The following is a 21465-nucleotide window of genomic DNA, read 5'->3' as shown; positions in this document are numbered from 1 at the left end:
ACACCTGGACACAGCAGTTAAAATTTCAAAACTGGCATGAGGTCCCAGTCAGACGGGGCATCAGAGTGATATCTGCGGTGTTTTGGAAACAGAAGTCCGCTCTAGTGCCTGTCTTAGAGCCACGAATGAGAGACGCGTTCGATCAATTCTCAGACGTTGATGTGATGGAAAATTTAGACAACTCGTCTCCTCTCTGATTGGTGGAGATGCCTAGCACCAATAAAGAATTCGTGTCGTTGATTGGTAAATTCGCTCCCTCTAAGTTTTTCTATCTTTGTACTCGGAGTATATGACCAATGGTCTCCTTATTCACATCACTCACTGGCGTCGATGGTCTATCGCATCGTGGATTGCCCAGCAGAGAGAAATCACCTCCTTTAAAGCTCTGCAACCACCGCTGGATAGTGCTACGATCCACTGTGTCCTCGAGAAAAACAGGGAGCAACTTCCTGTGAATCGATGTGGCCGGTCTTGAAAAGGAACTCCATCATCGACCATTGTCGCAACATGACATCTACTTAACGGTTCATTATAGCTCACCTGTAAATAAAAGAAAATACTATTATTTACCAACTTATAGTTAACTGTTTCAAGTACGTTCACAAAAAATTTCATTCTCCTCCTGCAAAAAATAAAAAAATTAGAGACAACTGTGCTGAACCTTTTGAAAGCCCTTTAACTGGTTTTATTCTAAGTGTCGTCGCTCTATTCTTTTGGTGTCTCGTGTCGTACAATGTTTTATGAACCAGGTTTACTATTATCAATATCTACATTTAATATATTACTTGTTAGTACCTGCCTCTAGTATATTGATCTGATTACGGGTTTATAGTGACACCTGGGTTTAACCGGCCACTTTCTATACCTAGTTTATTTCTGTTTACTTAATAGATGTTAGCTAGTTAATGTATATCTTGAAATTTCGTAGCAGATTAAAACTAAATGCCATACCTTGAATCGAACCCGGGACCTTTGGCTTCCGCGGGCAAGCCTTCAACCAACTGATAACTTGCCCGCGAAAGGCAAATGTCTCGGTTTCGAGTCCTGGTTCAACTAACTGAGCACTTGTTCACGAAAGGAAAAGGTCCCTGATTCGAGCTTCGGTCCGATACATACACTCCTGGAAATGGAAAAAAGAACACATTGACACCGGTGTGTCAGACCCACCATACTTGCTCCGGACACTGCGAGAGGGCTGTACAAGCAACGATCACACGCACGGCACAGCGGACACACCAGGAACCGCGGTGTTGGCCGTCGAATGGCGCTAGCTGCGCAGCATTTGTGCACCGCCGCCGTCAGTGTCAGCCAGTTTGCCGTGGCATACGGAGCTCCATCGCAGTCTTTAACACTGGTAGCATGCCGCGACAGCGTGGACGTGAACCGTATGTGCAGTTGACGGACTTTGAGCGAGGGCGTATAGTGGGCATGCGGGAGGCCGGGTGGACGTACCGCCGAATTGCTCAACACGTGGGGCGTGAGGTCTCCACAGTACATCGATGTTGTCGCCAGTGGTCGGCGGAAGGTGCACGTGCCCGTCGACCTGGGACCGGACCGCAGCGACGCACGGATGCACGCCAAGACCGTAGGATCCTACGCAGTGCCGTAGGGGACCGCACCGCCACTTCCCAGCAAATTAGGGACACTGTTGCTCCTGGGGTATCGGCGAGGACCATTCGCAACCGTCTCCATGAAGCTGGGCTACGGTCCCGCACACCGTTAGGCCGTCTTCCGCTCACGCCCCAACATCGTGCAGCCCGCCTCCAGTGGTGTCGCGACAGGCGTGAATGGAGGGACGAATGGAGACGTGTCGTCTTCAGCGATGAGAGTCGCTTCTGCCTTGGTGCCAATGATGGTCGTATGCGTGTTTGGCGCCGTGCAGGTGAGCGCCACAATCAGGACTGCATACGACCGAGGCACACAGGGCCAACACCCGGCATCATGGTGTGGGGAGCGATCTCCTACACTGGCCGTACACCACTGGTGATCGTCGAGGGGACACTAAATAGTGCACGTTACATCCAAACCGTCATCGAACCCATCGTTCTACCATTCCTAGACCGGCAAGGGAACTTGCTGTTCCAACAGGACAATGCACGTCCGCATGTATCCAGTGCCGCCCAATGTGCTCTAGAAGGTGTAAGTCAACTACCCTGGCCAGCAAGATCTCCGGATGTGTCCCCCATTGAGCATGTTTGGGACTGGATGAAGCGTCGTCTCACGCGGTCTGCACGTCCAGCACGAACGCTGGTCCAACTGAGGCGCCAGGTGGAAATGGCATGGCAAGCCGTTCCACAGGACTACATCCAGCATCTCTACGATCGTCTCCATGGGAGAATAGCAGCCTGCATTGCTGCGAAAGGTGGATATACACTGTACTAGTGCCGACATTGTGCATGCTCTGTTGCCTGTGTCTATGTGCCTGTGGTTCTGTCATTGTGATCATGTGATGTATCTGACCCCAGGAATGTGTCAATAAAGTTTCCCCTTCCTGGGACAATGAATTCACGGTGTTCTTATTTCAATTTCCAGGAGTGTAGTTTTAATATGCCAGAAAGTTTCGTATCAGCAGCACTACGCTGCAGAATAGAAATCTGAATCCTGTTCTTTCGTCGATCATTGTATCTGCCTACCCTGTGCAGTCAGTTTTAATGCTGCATACTTTTGTTGTCCACGGTGTGGTCATTTGTTAAGTATTCAATATGGAGCGGTACAGAAATGGTGCCGACTGGTGTATCCACACGTCTTCATTGCGTACTATATGACGTATGGTGTTCAGTGTTAGAGAGTTACTATGTTGTCATTTCCAACTTATTCATTGAACTTAATTGTGCAAGAAGAGAATTGAGAACTGTTGGTGTAATGACAGTAAAACGAAAGACCAAACACAAGCTCTTGCCATTCTCATTTGGGTAATTTTGTGTGTGTTTATCTGGTTGTTGCTGTTACTGAAGCGTCTTGCTTCTACAGGGAGTTTTTTTGTCTCACATAGACAGCTCGTTGTAGCAGAACTATGATATCTCTTGCGTACGACAGTCGTGGCTTCAGCCCAAAATAAATGCTTCATTCGTGGGTCGGTTTATGTGTACTCTAATAGGTGCATAATTAGTTTCAAACTGAGAACAGAACGGCAGATTTGGTAGTCAAATTAAATAAAAATATAACATTGCGTAGTGAACGTCTCACGTAATCAAGCATGCACTATTTGATTCTAAATGCTTTCCCAACTTAGTGATACTTCATAACCCTTCATCGAAATATTTTTTCAATCCAAAAATTTCATTTGCCTTTCCTTTTCATGCTTTGTATGAAAATTCGAATGAATACAATATACTGAGCATTATTTCGCTTTATTTGCAATGCAAGTATCGTAGAAATTGAAAATAAGAAAAATTCCTCGGAAGGACTTCATCCTACGGCCCGCCAATTACCTTTCTGCATTCTTACCAATGCGCCAACTGCTGCATGAGAACGACTCTGACCTAAATGGCTCATGTCTCGCCAGACCTGAACCAAAAATGGTATTTATTTCTAAACAATTGGACTTCTGAAGCTCCTGTCAAGTTCACTTCTTACCAGTCCCTGCGTATACCATAAATTTTGACCGAAATCAGTGATAGCGAGTAGGCGCGGTCCCCTAGTCGACGATGTTTTCAAAATGTTGACTGTGATTATTAATACAAATGACAGCTTGGCTCATTTTGATGTGATTTCTCCTTCAGAGTTCACACTCATTCGTATATTAACATTCTTTGAGATGGGTGAACTTCTTTCCATTCGGCTGCACGGCCATGACAAGACTAACACGATCGAGACCTGGGCTCCTAAATTCAGCAGACCTTACCTTACTTTAGCATCAGTGAGAGTAGTTCGATGATTGTGTTTCGCTCATTATGCACATCCTCCTCCACACCCTCTTCAACGAGTGTGAGAAGCACTGCAGAGAGCATGGTTCCAGATTGTCATCAAAAGTATCAGCATCCGACTGTGTATCATCCAGCTTGTCATGTGCAGAGTGGGCTCGAAATGATGGTCGCTTTGAAGGCGAGCAGGTGTAAATAATGTGAATCGACAATTTTCATTACCCTAGAACTATTTGTCATGGCGAGTTAGCACATAACTGATTTTCGATCTTGAACTGTTCCTTTACTCTGTCCCATGTTTCATTAAATTCTATCGCTTTACCGCAGGTGTATTCTTGCTCTCTGAAAAAGAAAAAAAAGCAGAAATCCTGGACCTCCTGCATGGTCATAGGTAAACGATGTGCAGAGTTCTTTTGAGCGTTGAATGAAACAAATACAGACGTGGGTGGAATCAAATGGTTCAAATGGCTCTGAGCACTATGGGACTTAACTTCTATGGTCATCAGTCCCCTAGAACTTAGAACTACTTAAACCTAACTAACCTAAGGACATCACACAACACCCAGCCATCACGAGGCAGAGAAAATCCCTGACCCCGCCGGGAATCGAACCCGGGAATGGGTGGAATCAAATGAGTCTTGCTTCGAGAACGACCACTAACTACCGTCACTGCAAGTATACGAATTTGCAGCATCACTATAGTTTCCTTTGTGTATGAATTCATACTCGATGTTTCTGAATTTGGGAAAAATTGTCATAGCGTTAAGGCTCAGTCCAGCATCGAAATGCTGCACGCTAATATGCAAAAACAAGGAAATTTGGGGTTACTCTGTAGTCTCCAGAGTAATAAAGAAAAGGATGTCAAATGTTATCAAAACTAAAGCACTATGTGCGTCATGCATTTCCGAGCTTTTGCAGGGTGTTTCTGTGCACTGAAAAATGGGGGACAATGTTTTCTTAATTTGGAAAAATAAATCGTTTGAGTGATTGTGCACCATGTGGTCATTCAGTCAAAATACGATGTCCGTGTCTCTGTCTTTTGTTGGCGAGTTTAAACTTCATCTTGCACTACCAGAGGCAAGTGGATATTTGCATGTGCCATCGTAAACAAACGAATGCCAGAGAGATAGAGTAAAACAAAATTAATTCGGTGGAATAAAACTCACGCAACTCATGAACATTTGTCACCGGAACTCGCTACTGACAAAAGACCAGCATTAGTGGAGACGGGCTTATCGAAACTGTTAAGTGTGTACTTTATTTAACGGAATCCAAGTACATCTAAGAACCAGGAATAGTCAAGAATTTGAATTATCTGTCATAAACTAGCAGACAAAAACTGTGCTGTTGAACTGTGGCTATGCCTTCTCTGGTTTTTGCAGAGAGCGTAGATCTGTGATGAGCTAGATGTCTAGATGAAGGCGAGAGACAAAACGACAAGCCGAAGACGAATTTTGATACAATTAACACAATGGTGACCGGTAATTTTCTGTTATTTTTCGTTGTTGAAAGACAGTGGAAAATCATTGCCAGAATTCACCCTTCCAGACGATTCAGGAAGCTTGCGAATAGAACGGTTATAACCGTCAACAATAATGCAGCTGATGACTTACACGTGATGGATTGATATTCATCGTAAGAACAGAGAAACTAGTAATTTTTTAGGCATCTCGCACATGTTGGAAATGTCGCATTTTTACAACTACATGGTTGTTTGCAGCTTTCTATAGATAAACAACTTGGTTTACGTTCATAAAAGGTTCCCTCTCATTCCACAGTTTGCACCAAACCACTCATAACGCATCATTTTGCCAAACTTTGGCCAGGATAGCTGGTGATATGCAATGAAATGTGATTGATGCAGTCTGGGATATGATTTCTTTTTCTCTCTGGATGAAATAAGAGTAGTTCTGAAGCGTTTTTATTAAACTCTTTACCTTCGCAAGGTTGTCCTAGCGGAATGCATTTGAGAGGAATGGCTTTAATATCCTCAGCGCCAATCCTTCTTTATCTTGGAAATCACAACGTATAATTGTGGATTTGTTTTCCATCCCGACGAGTCAATTAACAGGAGAAATCTGTTATCCTCAACATGGGGCTTCATTACATCAGCCGAAAAAGTCTTCTAAAAGGCTATTGTAATTTTTCCAGATTTTGATGAAGTAAAAATGACTCACCTGCATTTTTCCGCAGACTCATTCACTGGTTATAGAATCCTCGTCTCAAAAGAGCCAGTATTCTCTTGTAAGCGTACGTAGACTGTTGGCAATAATTTTGCAGGTAGGGTTATATCATATTGCCCTGTATTCGAGTGTCTTATTTTGTTCATATCCTACAGTTTCACGAGAACTGCTTTTGCCCCTCGATAGTCGAAGTTTCGGTTATAGATCGATTGGTACTGGCATCTTGGAAAGATAACATACAATTGTAAATATTTTATTCCATATGGCTTGATAAGAGCATTTCGATTAGCGTTGACACATGAGAATTCTGGACAACGGTTTCATCAATACTGGCAGTCTCTTTTTTTCTGACACAAATTTCGTAATTTTCCTCTGATGCATTTATACTTTCGTTTGAACTCTCTGACCCAAGCTTCCGAGAGTCTGAATTCCAAATTTGCAAACTGGCGCCGGCCGGTGTGGCAGAGCGGTTCTTGGCTCTTCAGTCTGGAACCGAGCGGCCGCTACGGTCGCAGGTTCGAATCCTCCCTCGGGCATGGATGTGTGTGATGTCCTTAGGTTACTTAGGTTTAAGTAGTTCTAAATTATAGGGGACTGATGACCTCCGATGCTAAGTCCCATAGTGCTTAGAGGCATTTGAACCATTTTTTGGAAACTGGCTCGCAGCAGCAAGTGACCATTGTTGAGTATATTTTCGTGGTGACTTGTCAGTTAAAACTCCGCGTTTCTACAAAGCGATCGTATGTCCAGGTATCAACTGTGTTATATTTGTCACTCCGTATTCTATCGTTTTTAATGTGTTCTTTCCAAATTTCAAATCTCACTTTAAATGAGATGCTCCTTTTGTTTGTAAACTCTTCAGTTTCCAATCTAGATGTGTTTTTGCAAGATTAATAACAGATACAATCGAGAGGAACGAAATCTAAATGCTCTTTCATAATTTTTTTCATTTTGTTCGTGGTCATGGCTTGATGAAGAGTCACCCTTCCATTCTTGAAATCAGCTCATCGTCGCATACAACGTGTAGTCTGATAAAACTTCCACTATTTTCTGACGTATTTTACGTCCAGTTTGAATGTGGTCCTGGCTTATTACCGTTGAGCTCTCTGATGTGATCAGTTCGGTCGCATTGTCAAAAAATATAAACAATATTCCAGCACCGTTTCTAATCGCTGCTTTGCTGTGCATACTATCAATCTGTGGCTCGTGTTCTTCTACCGCCGTTCTACGCACATCAATATCGTCACTTGTGCTATGAGATAATTTCGATCGACTCGATATTTTTCACTGTATTCTTACTGTGGTTTCACATTATACTAGAAAACCTTGTGTTATTCGGTTGACAGCTAGCAAGCGAATGGTCTCCGTAGCCGCAGCTAGCGTTGTACCCAACGGCCAATGGACCGAGCTGACCTGCACCGGGAACCTATTGCTCGCGAGCTAATGTCGTGGGCTGCTCAAAGTTTAAAATGAAGTTCACAGAATATGAAGTCCTGCACACTTTAATTACATTACCCTCTTGGAAAGGTACTTACAAAGTCCTCGTAGACGCCGTAGGTGCAATCCTTCCTTGCAAATTAACTTAACGATAACAGATTTTCCTTTGGCTTTACTTCGCATTTATTATACGAAACTATTAATAAATACATTATACTGTGCATTGTTTCGTTATTTTTTTTTTTTTGGAGCGTTATTAACGTAAAAACTGAAATTAAAGAAGGGAAATAAATTCTACACACAATAACTCGACCCCACGACCTTCCGATTACTATTCTTATACTCTTTCTGCTACGCAAACCACCAACATAAATGGCTCATTTCTAAATGCTTGGCGATCTGGAGCTTTCACTTCTGTCATTCTCATTTCTGGCAAGCCCTGCATTTACCATAAATTTTTACGAAATCGGTAATGACGTGGAGGCGCGACCCCTTGTGAGACTACGTTACTGCCTCCTACCTTGCGTGTGATTTTCTTAGTGAGTGCAGAATGCTTCTTCCCTTCCTTCCTTTTCTCGCCTATCATTAGCATGGGTGCAGCAGAACTGAGACCGTTTGGCTGGGTGCGTCGTTGATAATAAGGACAGTAAGCTGTTCCTCTGAAGAACGCAAGTTGGGCTTCACGCTCTGTACCTCGTTATGAACGACGTGTGGAGCGCCACTATTTCCACACAGATTGTTCGCAATAAAGCTATTAGCGTATCCACAGCATACTTTTATGCCAGAGGCATTCGCTCAGTATTCCACTACAAATGGCTCTAAGCACCAGGGGACTTAACATCTGAGGTCATCAGTTCTCTAGACTTGAAACTTCTTAAATCTATCTAAGGTAAGGACATCACACACAGCCATACCCGAGGCAGGAATCGAACCTGCGACCGTATCAGCAGCACGCTTCCGGTCTGAAGCGCCTAGAACCCCTTGGCCACAGCAGCCGTCTGTATTCCACTGTTTCATAAACACTATGTTCTTGGCCTGAAAGTGCATCAGTGTCCTGTTTACCATTCATAAACAACCAAATTCTGCACTCTTGGCACCAATAAATAAAATGTGTAGAATCTGTCATAACCCTTGCACCTTTACTCCGTCAGTTCATGTTACGGCACATACACAAGGTGTGTGGGCTGATGCAGTGTTCCTCTCTAATTTTTAGCTTTAATTTCAGTTGCTCTTTAAAGACAACTAACTTAGGAAAATTTTTTAAATCATTTTGTCATAATTCGCAATTTATTTCTGGTAATGTATTTTTAGCGATGTATTTACTTTACCAATATAACATTACGATCAACGTAACTAATTAATATGCGAACATTTTGTTTTTCAAAAGTTCTTAAACGAGACAAAAAATTTAAAAAAGTTATTGCTAAGAAACGAAGAGCGACGGCAACTAGAGATCCTAAGCTTCATGTTTTCATGATCTTTGGCCAGTGTGGCAGGTGTTGTAGTAACTGTGTTAGGAGCTTGAGAGGACGAACTTCCGTCGGCTGTGGCATTCAATTGCTCACATAAAAGTATTAAAACAATGCGCCAGAATAAATCGTTATAGCGATGAAATACATTAATCTTATAGTCCATTAAAATACAAACTAAAAAACATTCCAGTCACAATAATGCGACCACAACCTATGTTCAACGTCACCGCGCGGTATCCATTGTCAGACTGCAGGTGGCAGCACTAGCAATAGAGGATACACAAAGCATGTCGTTGTTGTAATGCGGAAACGGACCAGTTAATCTGACGTCTAAAGGGAGCATGTTCATTGGATTCCGGTCCAAGTGTGGAAACATTTCCAAAATAGCTACGTTTGTAAACCGTTCGCGCCGCCCCAGTTAAAGTCCATCGCGTATGGCCAAATGCCGCTATCGAAAACAGGCACCGAGACAACTGTGATGCATCACTATGCTCGCGTCCGGTATAACACCTGCCGCGCTGTCGCGGCTGAGTTTAGGTCCGTTATCAGCCGCTGACCTAATCACATTTGCACGTTGCTACTGAAATTGTGATCCTGGAGAGACTGCAGTCAGTGGGCAAGATGCCTGGTCGTCGTGTCCATCGTGTGTATCGCTGGTGTCCTACCGTAATAAAACTGTTCTCCATGTCGAGACTAGTTATAATATGAATATGGACAACGCTGAAGTTATCAACGTTCTCCAAGGGCCTACTGCGTTTCGTGGTGGCAGAGAGTACTTTACACTCACAAACATTCAAGAAGTTGTTGGGAAATCATGACGTACTGCGGCTGCTGTGCTCACTGATTCCGCTCTTCGATCCCTGGCAACGAGTCTGGAGAATTTCTCACCTCGAGATATTATCGCCTATAGTACATTTGTGATCATTCAATCCTGGGTTGTAACTAGGAGCCGGCCGGTGTGGCAGAGCAGTTCTAGGCGCTTCAGTCTGGAACAGCGCGATCGCTACGGTCGCAGGTTCGAATCCTGCCTCGGACAAGGATATGTGTGATGTCCTTAGGTTAGTTAGGTTTAAGTACTTCTAAGTTCTAGGGGCTGATGACCTCAGATGTTAAGTCCCATAGTGCTCAGAGCCACTTGAACCACTCTTTTGTAACTAGGAGCAGCATGTCGACTAAATTTTATATTGACAAACTTGAGTGTGTTCGGACTAGATGTTTGTGCAAACTGCCAAAAGACGATGGCAGCGGTGAACGACGAGTGCTGGGATGTGTACGGACGATTAGATGTGCATATGTTGACCAACTGGCCACCGAGACGAGCCAAGGGGCAAGGGGCTACCAACAGTGTCTCCTCAACAACAATTCAGCGAACGTTGCTAAGTATGCTGGGCCTCGGCGGGAACTGTCCGGTTCATGCTCCTATGCTGACTGATTCTCATCGGTGACGAAGGTGGGATTGTGGAAGTCAGCACCACAACTGGTCTTCCAATGAGTGGTGACAGATGGACTTTTCAGATGAAGCATGTTTTATGCTCTGTCTAAAAGATGGCCGTTGGCCTGTACGCCGTGAAACATGTGAAAGGAAACACACAGTAACAATCGTCGGAGGGAACAAGGCCAGAAGAGGAAGCGTCATGGTCTGGGGAATGTTTTTATGACATTCCCTGGACGATCTTGTGATTCTGGAAGGCACAACGGATCCTTGGGGAGCATGTCCATCCTCACAAGCAATTGTTTTTTCCTCGCCGGGATGGAATCTACCAGCAGGACAATGCAACGTTTCGCACATTTCGGAGTGCACGTTCATGTTTCGAAGAGCAGTGAGATGAGTTTCCCGTACTCTCCTGGCCACCACACGCACCTGATTTAATCTGTGGGACCACCTCGATCGGGCTGTAAGCGCCATGGATCCTCATCCAAGACTCCTTGTGCAGCTGGCCAAGGCACTGACGTCGGCATGGTTCCACATGTCTGACGGTACCTTCCGGAATCTCAGTGACGCTCTTCCTTGCACGTCTCGCAGCGGTCCCGCGCTGCAACAGGTGGCTGTTCAGGCTTTTGACAGGTGGTCACATTAATGGGGCTGGTCAGTGTATTAACTTCACAATAACGTACCGAATACAAAACGAAACAAAATTGGACGTTACACGTGGCTGCATAGGCGCTATGAGTATCAAGGTCATTAATTTGGTGGCACTGCACTTGATGTACAGTTTTTTTTTCTTTTTTTTTGTGGCAAACAATATCGTAAAATTTTTAGAAGTAAGACGGAGAGAGGGTATGATTCATGTGAGAGAAGTAACAATGACGTTCATGATGCTGGAATCTCAACAGAACAGCAAAACATTATCTGGAACCTATATGTGGCTCACCCAAGAACGGAGAAACCTCTTCGGCGGCTTCGTACGTGCCAGATAGCGTGCCCAATGCACCACACCCCTTAAAAGAAAGAAAAGAAAAATATGGATCGAATGTGAAGTAGAGCGGCCCGGTGGCGTATTTTCGTACAGTTCCGGCAGCAGTAAGTGGGGCCGACGTGGTGCAACGTTACGGTTTCTGGCGTCGAATCTCCAGCCGGCATGAGTTATTGGTGTGCTAAGCCCTGCGAATGAGACGATAGCGGCTTAAGCAGACGGCGTCGCTACACGAATGTCAGTTACGGCGCCGGACACGAATAAACTCGCTTGTATACGCCTGAGGTGTCGCCAGGGGTTATCGTGAATGAATAGAGGCGGCGGACCGGACGCCGGCCTGCGACGCGTCGTTACGGGCGGCCGTGCGACGCCGTGGCCTGCTCTGAAAAGGACAACCCGTTTGCGGCTGTTCTCCTTCTGTGTTGTCGGACTCTGCTGTCGGTTGCTCGTACAATCGAGTCGATATCATACGAAACTCAGTGACTAGTCTACTACTAGAAGGAATTTCTGAAACATTGAACCATTGTTCACAGCTCACAGTGCACAGTTATCCATAGTGTGATGATCCTTATTGACCACTCTGAATTCGTGAAAGGTAAATGATTTTCGTGTCTTGTAGCTGAACATTCGTCGCGAACTTCTACTGGCATAGATGTAATAATAGTGTAAGAACTGAAACGTCCCTCATAAATAAAAAATACGACAGGAAATATATATTTTTAATTTTTGTTTCATATATCATCTCACCTCCATCTCACCTAAAGGCTACGGTGCAGCAGCCTTAGTGATATATTTTCAGCAAGAAAAACAGTCTATTGTAAATGAACACACCGACATTTGACTGTGTAGTTGTTTATTTACAATACTGGCCATTAAAATTGCTACACCAAGAAGAAATGCAGATGATAAACGGCTATTCATTAGACAAATATATTATACTAGAAACCGACATGTGATTACATTTTCACGCAATTTTGGTGCATAGATCCTGAGAAATCAGTACCCAGAACGACCACCTCTGGCCGTAATAACGGCCTTGATACGCCTGGGCATTGAGTCAAACAGAGCTTGGATGGCGCGTACAGGTACAGCTGCCCATGCAGCTTCAACACGATACCACAGTTCGTGAAGAGTAGTGACTGGCGTATTGTGACGAGCCAGTTGCTCGGCCACTATTGACCAAACGTTTTCAATTGGTGTGAGATCTGGAGAATGTGCTGGCCAGGGCAGCAGTCGAACATTTTCCGTATCCAGAGAGGCCCGAGCATGATCTGCAACATGCGGTCGTGCATTTATCCTGCTGAAATGTAGGGTTTCGCAGGGATCGAATGAGGTGTAGAGCCACGGGTCATAACACATCCGAAATGTAACGTCCACCGTTCAAAGTGTCGTCAATGCGAACAAGAGGTGACCAAGACGTGTAACCAATGGCACCCTATACCATCACGCCGGGTGATACGCCAGTATGGCGACGACGAATACATGCCTCCAATGTGCGTTCACCACGATGTCGACAAACACGGATGCGACCATCGTGATGCTGCAAACAGATCCTGGATTCATCCGAAAAAATAACGTTTGACGGTCGTGCAGCCAGGTTTGTCTTTGAAAACACCATCGTAGGTGCTCCTGTCTGTGATGCAGCGTCAAGGGTAACCGCAGCCATTGTCTCCGAGCTGATAGTCCATGCTGCTGCAAACGTCGTCGAACTGTTCGTGCAGATGGTTGTTGTCTTGCAAACGTCCCCATCTGTTGACTCAGGGATGGAGACGTGGCTGCACTATCCGCTACAGCCATGGGGATAAGCTGCCTGTCATCTTGACTGCTAGTGATACGAGGCCGTTGGGATCCAGCACGGAGTTCCGTATTACCCTCCTCAACCCGCCGATTCCATGTTCTGCTAACAGCCATTGGATCTCATCCAACGCGAGCAGCAATATCGCCATACGATAAACTCCAATCGCGATAGGCTACAATCTGACCTTTATCAAAGTCGTAAAGTGATGGTACGCATTTCTTCTCCTTACACGAGGCATCATAACAAGGTTTCACCAGGCAACGCCGGTCAACCGCTGTTTGTGTATGAGGTGTCGCCACCGGCGCCAACCCTGTGTGAATGCTCTTAAAAGCTGATCATTTGCATATCACATCATCTTCTTCCTGTCGATTAAATTTCGCATGTGTAGCACGTCATCTTCGTGGTGTAGCAATTTTAATGGCCAGTAGTGTAATTATCACCCATGTTTCGGCCTTTTTTGACGTTTTAAACTGATTGAGTTTATGTCATTAACATATATTGCAAGACACCAAACTCATCAAGCTCCTGAAATATGTGTTAATGACATAAACTCAGTCACTTGAAAATGACACAAAAAGCCGAAACCTGGCTCATAATTAAACAACAATACAGGCAAATGTCATTGCGTTAATTTCAAATTTATTGTATGACTGTTGCTCAGCAACATCAAAACCAGTCTAATTTGCAAATGACTTTATTTACGCATTTCATCTTTTTGAGGTATCTTCAGAATTGGTTACTGCACTGAGGGCAACGCGTTAGTCACAAATAATTTTGACTACGTCGGAAGTTCCAAATCTAACACAGAGGATGAAAACACCGTGTATCTCTGTGTTACATAATCTGATTTCTATCCAAAAAATTCAGAGTGTATTCTAATACCACAAAACTGTGCTGCTCAGCAAATTAATCTTCTCCGCTGTTTTATCCTCATTTTCCGAGATTTTGAACATATTATTGTATCTTGCATTGTCTACGTTATGGTGTAGGTAAATCATAAAAATAACCTTTAAGTACAACCCGACATCCTTAGTCACATTTTAAGCATCAATAAGATTGGAATTTCATACAAAGCAGCCAATTCAAACCTAAGGTACGCCTTAGTGAACCATCTTGAAAAATTCAAATTGTGTGCGAGATCGGAAATCGAGACAAGATTTTGCTATTCACGGGTAACACTTGTTCTTTTTGTGGTCTTCAGTCCAGAGACTGGTTTGATGCAGCTCTCCATACTATTCTATCCTGTGCAAGCTTCTTCATCTCCGAGTAACTACTGCAAATCTCTGAATCTGCTTAATGTATTCATCTCTTGGTCTTTCCCTACGGTTTTTACCCTCCACGCTTTTCCCTAATACCAAATTGGTGATCCGTTGATGCCTCAGACGTGTCCTTCCAACCGATCCGCTCTTCTATTCAAGTTGCGCCACAAATCCCTTTTCTCCCCAATTCCGTTCAGTACCTCCTCATTAGTTACGTGACTTACCCATCTAATTTTCAGCATTCTTCTGTAGCACCACAAATGGAAAAATCTATTCTATTCTTGGCTAAACTAATTATCGTCCAGCTTTTGTATATCCATCCTTTCAGCAGGACGTCTCTGGGACGACGGTCGTTTACTATCTAGACAAAAAAATAAAAACACCTACAGCCGTCCTTATGATTTTATTTTATTTTGCCGCTACCAGCTTCGACGCTTCATTGCGTCATCTTCAGGCCGTTTTGATGCCGGTGGATATGATCGACATACATAACCCATCAGTTGCCAGCCTTACCGGATTCGCAGATAATCTGAAACTCACGTGTCAGCATTCCAACCATCAACTGTCAACTGTCAAGAATTGACAGTTGATAGTTGGAGTGCTGACTTATGAATTTCAGATTATCTGCGAATCAAATAAGGCTGGAAACTGATGGGTTACGCATGGGGATCGTATCCACCTAAACCGCATGAAAACAGTCTGAAGATGACGCAATGAAGCGTCGAAACTGGTAGCGACAAAATAAAATAAAATCATAGGGACGGCTGTAGGTGTTTTTATATTTTGTTAAGATTTATCGTCCATGTTTCACTTCCATACAGAGCTACACTCCATACAAATACTTTCAGAAGACACCCCCTGACACTCGATGTTAACAAATTTCTCTTCTACGGAAACGCTTTCCTTACCATTGCCAGTCTACATCTTACATCCTCTCTACTTCGACCATCATCAGTTACTTTGCTCCCCAAATAGCAAAACTCATCTACTACTTTAAATGACTAATTTCCTAATTCCCACAGTATTACCTGATACTGTGAGACTACATTCCATTAGCCTCATTTTGCTTTTGTCGATGTTCATCTTATATCCTCCTTCCAAGACACTGTCCGTTCCCTGCAACTGATCTTCCAAGTCCTTTGCTGTCTCTGACAGAATTACGATGTCATCGGCACACCTCAGAGTTTTTATTTCTTCTCCAATGATTCCAATTCCTACTTCAAGTTTTTTGCTTGTTTGCTTTACACCCTGCTCTATATATAAATTGAATAACATCGGGGATAGGCTACAACCCTGTCTCACTCCCTTCCCAAACACTGCTTCCTTTCATGCCCCTCGACTCTTATAACTGCCATCTTCCTTTACAGCTTGCTCAATATACAGATTGAATAACATCGGGGATAGGCTACAACCCTGTCTCACTCTCTTCCCAACCACTGCTACCCTTTCATGTCTCCTCGACTCTTATAACGGGCATCCGGTTTCTGTATAAATTGTAAACAGCTCTTCGCTCCCTATATTTTACCCATGCCACCTTCATCCGAAAACGGTTTACGGCCCAACTTTACTCTTTCATCCCCACTCTATATCCCTACTATTTAGAAGACGAGTAGTACAATGAAAAAGATTTCAGTTGCCCCCGAGACGTAGTTGTAACACAAAATTTTTTCAGGTAAGCCAAATCTCCGTATTCGAGTTTTGATCTGGCAGAAAGGTTTAATTTATCAAGTTTCCAATTACAGTTGCTGACAAGAGATAATAATGTTCAACAGCTCATAGTGAGATAGGCATGTATCACTTCCAGTGACTCCATGCTTAGCTAAGCTCTGAGGTACTGAAGTCAGTCTTTCAATAAATGATTGCCCCACTAAACTCAGTAATACACATCTGCCCTGAGATACTTAATAAAAACTGGAATGACCAGTGCTTCCTTCCAGGCAACTGGGATGCTCCGTTACTTCCGCGGCCTTCGACAAACTACAGAGCGGAGAGAGACCAGACTAGCGTATTCAGCCGTTAATCGAAAGAAGAGAAATATTAATCACACTGATATTTTCTTCATTATGAGTTAGCATTTATATTCTATCTAAACATTTCTTTCAACAGCGTTCGTCTTTAGGCCTATCTGACAGCCGAAAAGGAGAATTTTAGTGCCATCTTCTCCTGACGTTTTGAAAAACAGAAATGTACGAAGATTAAAGTTTAAAGTTCTGTCGAAAACAAGATCATTAGAGCAGAAACACAATCTGATTGTGATGGAATTTGGTCGTGTCATTTTCAGAGGAACCTCGCCAGCGGAACACTTAAATATGGATGGTTGGATTCGGATTCTAACTGTCGCTCATCCGAACTTTTTTTGTTTTGATTTTTATGTTACATCATCCGTGATATCAACACTAGTATGACAACTGTTGGTGTGATGAGCTACACTGACAAAAACGAGGTAGTCGAGAACCTTTGCTGTTCCTTGCTGAGGTTCATAACATGCATTATTTCAGCCCGAAGCCTGCCCATGGTAATAAGTCAGTACTATGACTATTAATAATCCACATTCAAAGAGTTAAATAACGATAGATTAACATTTCTTTCATTGACAGTGGCGTACTCATCTTTGTCTGAGCTGATAGTGAGTCTCAACTATGGTGAATCCTGAAGATTCGTACGATACGAATACTCAGAGATGTTCGTCTAACCAACATGTAACATTTATGTGATAACAGTAGTTTTTGCTGTGTGATATAGATGTCTGACTTATTCAGAAGGATTCTGAAGCTGTTCACCTGGCTGTGTTGGTAAAACTGGTCGCTGTTGCAGACTTTTAAACAACATACCAAATACTTTCTTTGTGCCGGCCACAGTGGACGAGCGGTTCTAGGCGCTTTAGTTGGGAGCTCCAACGTCAGGCGCGTAATGGGGCCCCTTAGGGAAATGGCAGCAAGAGAGGGGAAGAAAACCAATGTGCACTCCGTGTGCATACCGGGGGGAGTCATTCCAGATGTGGAAAGGGTCCTTCCGGATGCCATGAAGGGTACAGGGTGCACCCATCTGCAGGTGGTCGCTCATGTCGGCACCAATGATGTGTGTCGCTATGGATCGGAGGAAATCCTCTCTGGCTTCCGGCGGCTATCTGATTTGGTGAAGACTGCCAGTCTCGCTAGCGGGATGAAAGCAGAGCTCACCATCTGCAGCATCGTCGACAGGACTGACTGCGGACCTTTGGTACAGAGCCGAGTGGAGGGTCTGAATCAGAGGCTGAGACGGTTCTGCGACCGTGTGGGCTGCAGATTCCTCGACTTGCGCCATAGGGTGGTGGGGTTTCGGGTTCCGCTGGATAGGTCAGGAGTCCACTACACGCAACAAGCGGCTACACGGGTAGCAGGGGTTGTGTGGCGTGGGCTGGGCGGTTTTTTAGGTTAGATGGCCTTGGGCAAGTACAGAAAGGGCAACAGCCTCAACGGGTGCGGGGCAAAGTCAGGACATGCGGGGACCGAGCAGCAATCGGTATCGTAATTGTCAACTGTCGAAGCTGCGTTGGTAAAGTACCGGAACTTCAAGCGCTGATAGAAGGCACCGAAGCTGAAATCGTTATAGGTACAGAAAGCTGGCTTAAGCCAGAGATAGATTCTGCCGAAATTTTTACAAAGGTACAGACGGTGTTTAGAAAGGATAGATTGCATGCAACCGGTGGTGGAGTGTTCATCGCTGTTAGTAGTAGTTTATCCTGTAGTGAAGTAGAAGTGGATAGTTCCTGTGAATTATTATGGGTGGAGGTTACACCAAACAACCGAACTAGGTTAATAATTGGCTCCTTTTACCGACCTCCCGACTCAGCAGCATTAGTGGCAGAACAACTGAGAGAAAATTTGGAATACATTTCACATAAATTTTCTCAGCATGTTATAGTCTTAGGTGGAGATTTCAATTTACCAGATATAGACTGGGACACTCAGATGTTTAGGACGGGTGGTAGGGACAGAGCATCGAGTGACATTATACTGAGTGCACTATCCGAAAATTACCTCGAGCAATTAAACAGAGAACCGACTCGTGGAGATAACATATTGGACCTACTGATAACAAACAGACCCGAACTTTTCGAATCTGTATGTACAGAACAGGGAATCAGTGATCATAAGGCCGTTGCAGCATCCCTGAATATGGAAGTTAATAGGAATATAAAAAAAGGGAGGAAGGTTTATCTGTTTAGCAAGAGTAATAGAAGGCAGATTTCAGACTACCTAACAGATCAAAACGAAAATTTCTGTTCCGACGCTGACAATGTTGAGTGTTTATGGAAAAAGTTCAAGGCAATCGTAAAATGCGTTTTAGACAGGTACGTGCCGAGTAAAACTGTGAGGGACGGGAAAAACCCACCGTGGTACAACAACAAAGTTAGGAAACTACTGCGAAAGCAAAGAGAGCTTCACTCCAAGTTTAAACGCAGCCAAAACCTCTCAGACAAACAGAAGCTAAACGATGTCAAAGTTAGCGTAAGGAGGGCTATGCGTGAAGCGTTCATTGAATTCGAAAGTAAAATTCTATGTACCGACTTGACAGAAAATCCTAGGAAGTTCTGGTCTTACGTTAAATCAGTAAGTGGCTCGAAACAGCATATCCAGACACTACGGGATGATGATGGCATTGAAACAGAGGATGACACGCGTAAAGCTGAAATACTAAACACCTTTTTCCAAAGCTGTTTCACAGAGGAAGACCGCACTGCAGTTCCTTCTCTAAATCCTCGCACAAACGAAAAAATGGCTGACATCGAAATAAGTGTCCAAGGAATAGAAAAGCAACTGGAATCACTCAATAGAGGAAAGTCCACTGGACCTGACGGGATACCAATTCGATTCTACACAGAGTACGCGAAAGAACTTGCCCCCCTTCTAACAGCCGTGTACCGCAAGTCTCTAGAGGAACGGAGGGTTCCAAATGATTGGAAAAGAGCACAGATAGTCCCAGTCTTCAAGAAGGGTCGTCGAGCAGATGCGCAAAACTATAGACCTATATCTCTTACGTCGATCTCTTGTAGAATTTTAGAACATGTTTTTTGCTCGCGTATCATGTCATTTCTGGAAACCCAGAATCTACTATGTAGGAATCAACATGGATTCCGGAAACAGCGATCGTGTGAGACCCAACTCGCCTTATTTGTTCATGAGACCCAGAAAATATTAGATACAGGCTCCCAGGTAGATGCTATTTTTCTTGACTTCCGGAAGGCGTTCGATACAGTTCCGCACTGTCGCCTGATAAGCAAAGTAAGAGCCTACGGAATATCAGACCAGCTGTGTGGCTGGATTGAGGAGTTTTTGGCAAACAGAACACAGCATGTTGTTATCAATGGAGAGACGTCTACAGACGTTAAAGTAACCTCTGGCGTGCCACAGGGGAGTGTTATGGGACCATTGCTTTTCACAATATATATAAATGACTTAGTAGATAGTGTCGGAAGTTCCATGCGGCTTTTCGCGGATGATGCTGTAGTATACAGAGAAGTTGCTGCATTAGAAAATTGTAGCGAAATACAGGAAGATCTGCAGCGGATAGGCACTTGGTGCAGGGAGTGGCAACTGACCCTTAACATAGACAAATGTAATGTATTGCGAATACATAGAAAGAAGGATCCTTTATTGTATGATTATATGATAGCGGAACAAACACTGGTAGCAGTTACTTCAGTAAAATATCTGGGAGTATGCGTACGGAACGATTTGAAGTGGAATGATCATATAAAACTAATTGTTGGTAAGGCGGGTACCAGGTTGAGATTCATTGGGAGAGTGCTTAGAAAATGTAGTCCATCAACAAAGGAGGTGGCTTACAAAACACTCGTTCGACCTATACTTGAGTATTGCTCATCAGTGTGGGATCCGTACCAGGTCGGGTTGACGGAGGAGATAGAGAAGATCCAAAGAAGAGCGGCGCGTTTCGTCACTGGGTTATTTGGTAACCGTGATAGCGTTACGGAGATGTTTAATAAACTCAAGTGGCAGACTCTGCAAGAGAGGCGCTCTGCATCGCGGTGTAGCTTGCTCGCCAGGTTTCGAGAGGATGCGTTTCTGGATGAGGTATCGAATATATTGCTTCCCCCTACTTATACTTCCCGAGGAGATCACGAATGTAAAATTAGAGAGATTAGAGCGCGCACGGAGGCTTTCAGACAGTCGTTCTTCCCGCGAACCATACGCGACTGGAACAGGAAAGGGAGGTAATGACAGTGGCACGTAAGGTGCCCTCCGCCACACACCGTTGGGTGGCTTGCGGAGTATCAATGTAGATGTAGATGTAGATGTAGAACCACGCGACTGCTACCGTCGCAGGTTCGAATACTGCCTCGGGCATGGATGTGTGTGATGTCCTTAGGTTAGTTAGGTTTAACTAGTTCTAAGTTCTAGGGGACTAATGACCTCAGCAGTTGAGTCCCATAGTGCTCAGAGCCATTTGAACCATTTATATTCCGAACTTATAACGTACAAAATCTCCATGCTTTTCTAAGAACCAACAGGTGACATTTCTGTGCTAACTTTATAGCGTCTGTTGTGTTAAATGCGTGCCTGACTTAATCAGAAGGACTCTGAAGCTCTTCATCTGGCAGCGTAGGTGGAGGTGGTCTTATTTTTAGACTGTCATGCAAGAGAGCAAATCTTCATCCTTATCTAAGCCACAGGACTGCCATAGGATCTGAAAACACAGCTGGTATTCTTCATGGACTAATTCCTTAGCATCCAGTTTCCGTGCAAAACTGACGACAAGAATATGGGAATCTGAGACAATTTCCATCGTACAGATCCAGTTCTTTTCATCTACGTTAACTGAATATAGTGCTAATTTTAGTTCGGGAACAGATTGTAGCCACAATGTTTATTTCGTGCAGCTCATAACATCATTTCTTAAGAGAGCTTATAACATACAGCCCTGATTTCTGTTCTTTCTTCTTTTTTGTGAGCATGTTAAATGACAAAAAAAATTCTGTTTCTCTCTATGGTTAACATTATATACGGTAGAAAGCTGTTGCTTCTTGAAACTTGGGAAG

This window comes from Schistocerca serialis, chromosome 4 (genome assembly GCF_023864345.2).
Source record: "Schistocerca serialis cubense isolate TAMUIC-IGC-003099 chromosome 4, iqSchSeri2.2, whole genome shotgun sequence".
In the NCBI taxonomy this organism is placed as follows: Eukaryota; Metazoa; Arthropoda; class Insecta; order Orthoptera; family Acrididae; genus Schistocerca; species Schistocerca serialis.
The sequence above is the reverse complement of the archived record's forward strand: the minus strand, read 5'-3'. Positions refer to the sequence as shown.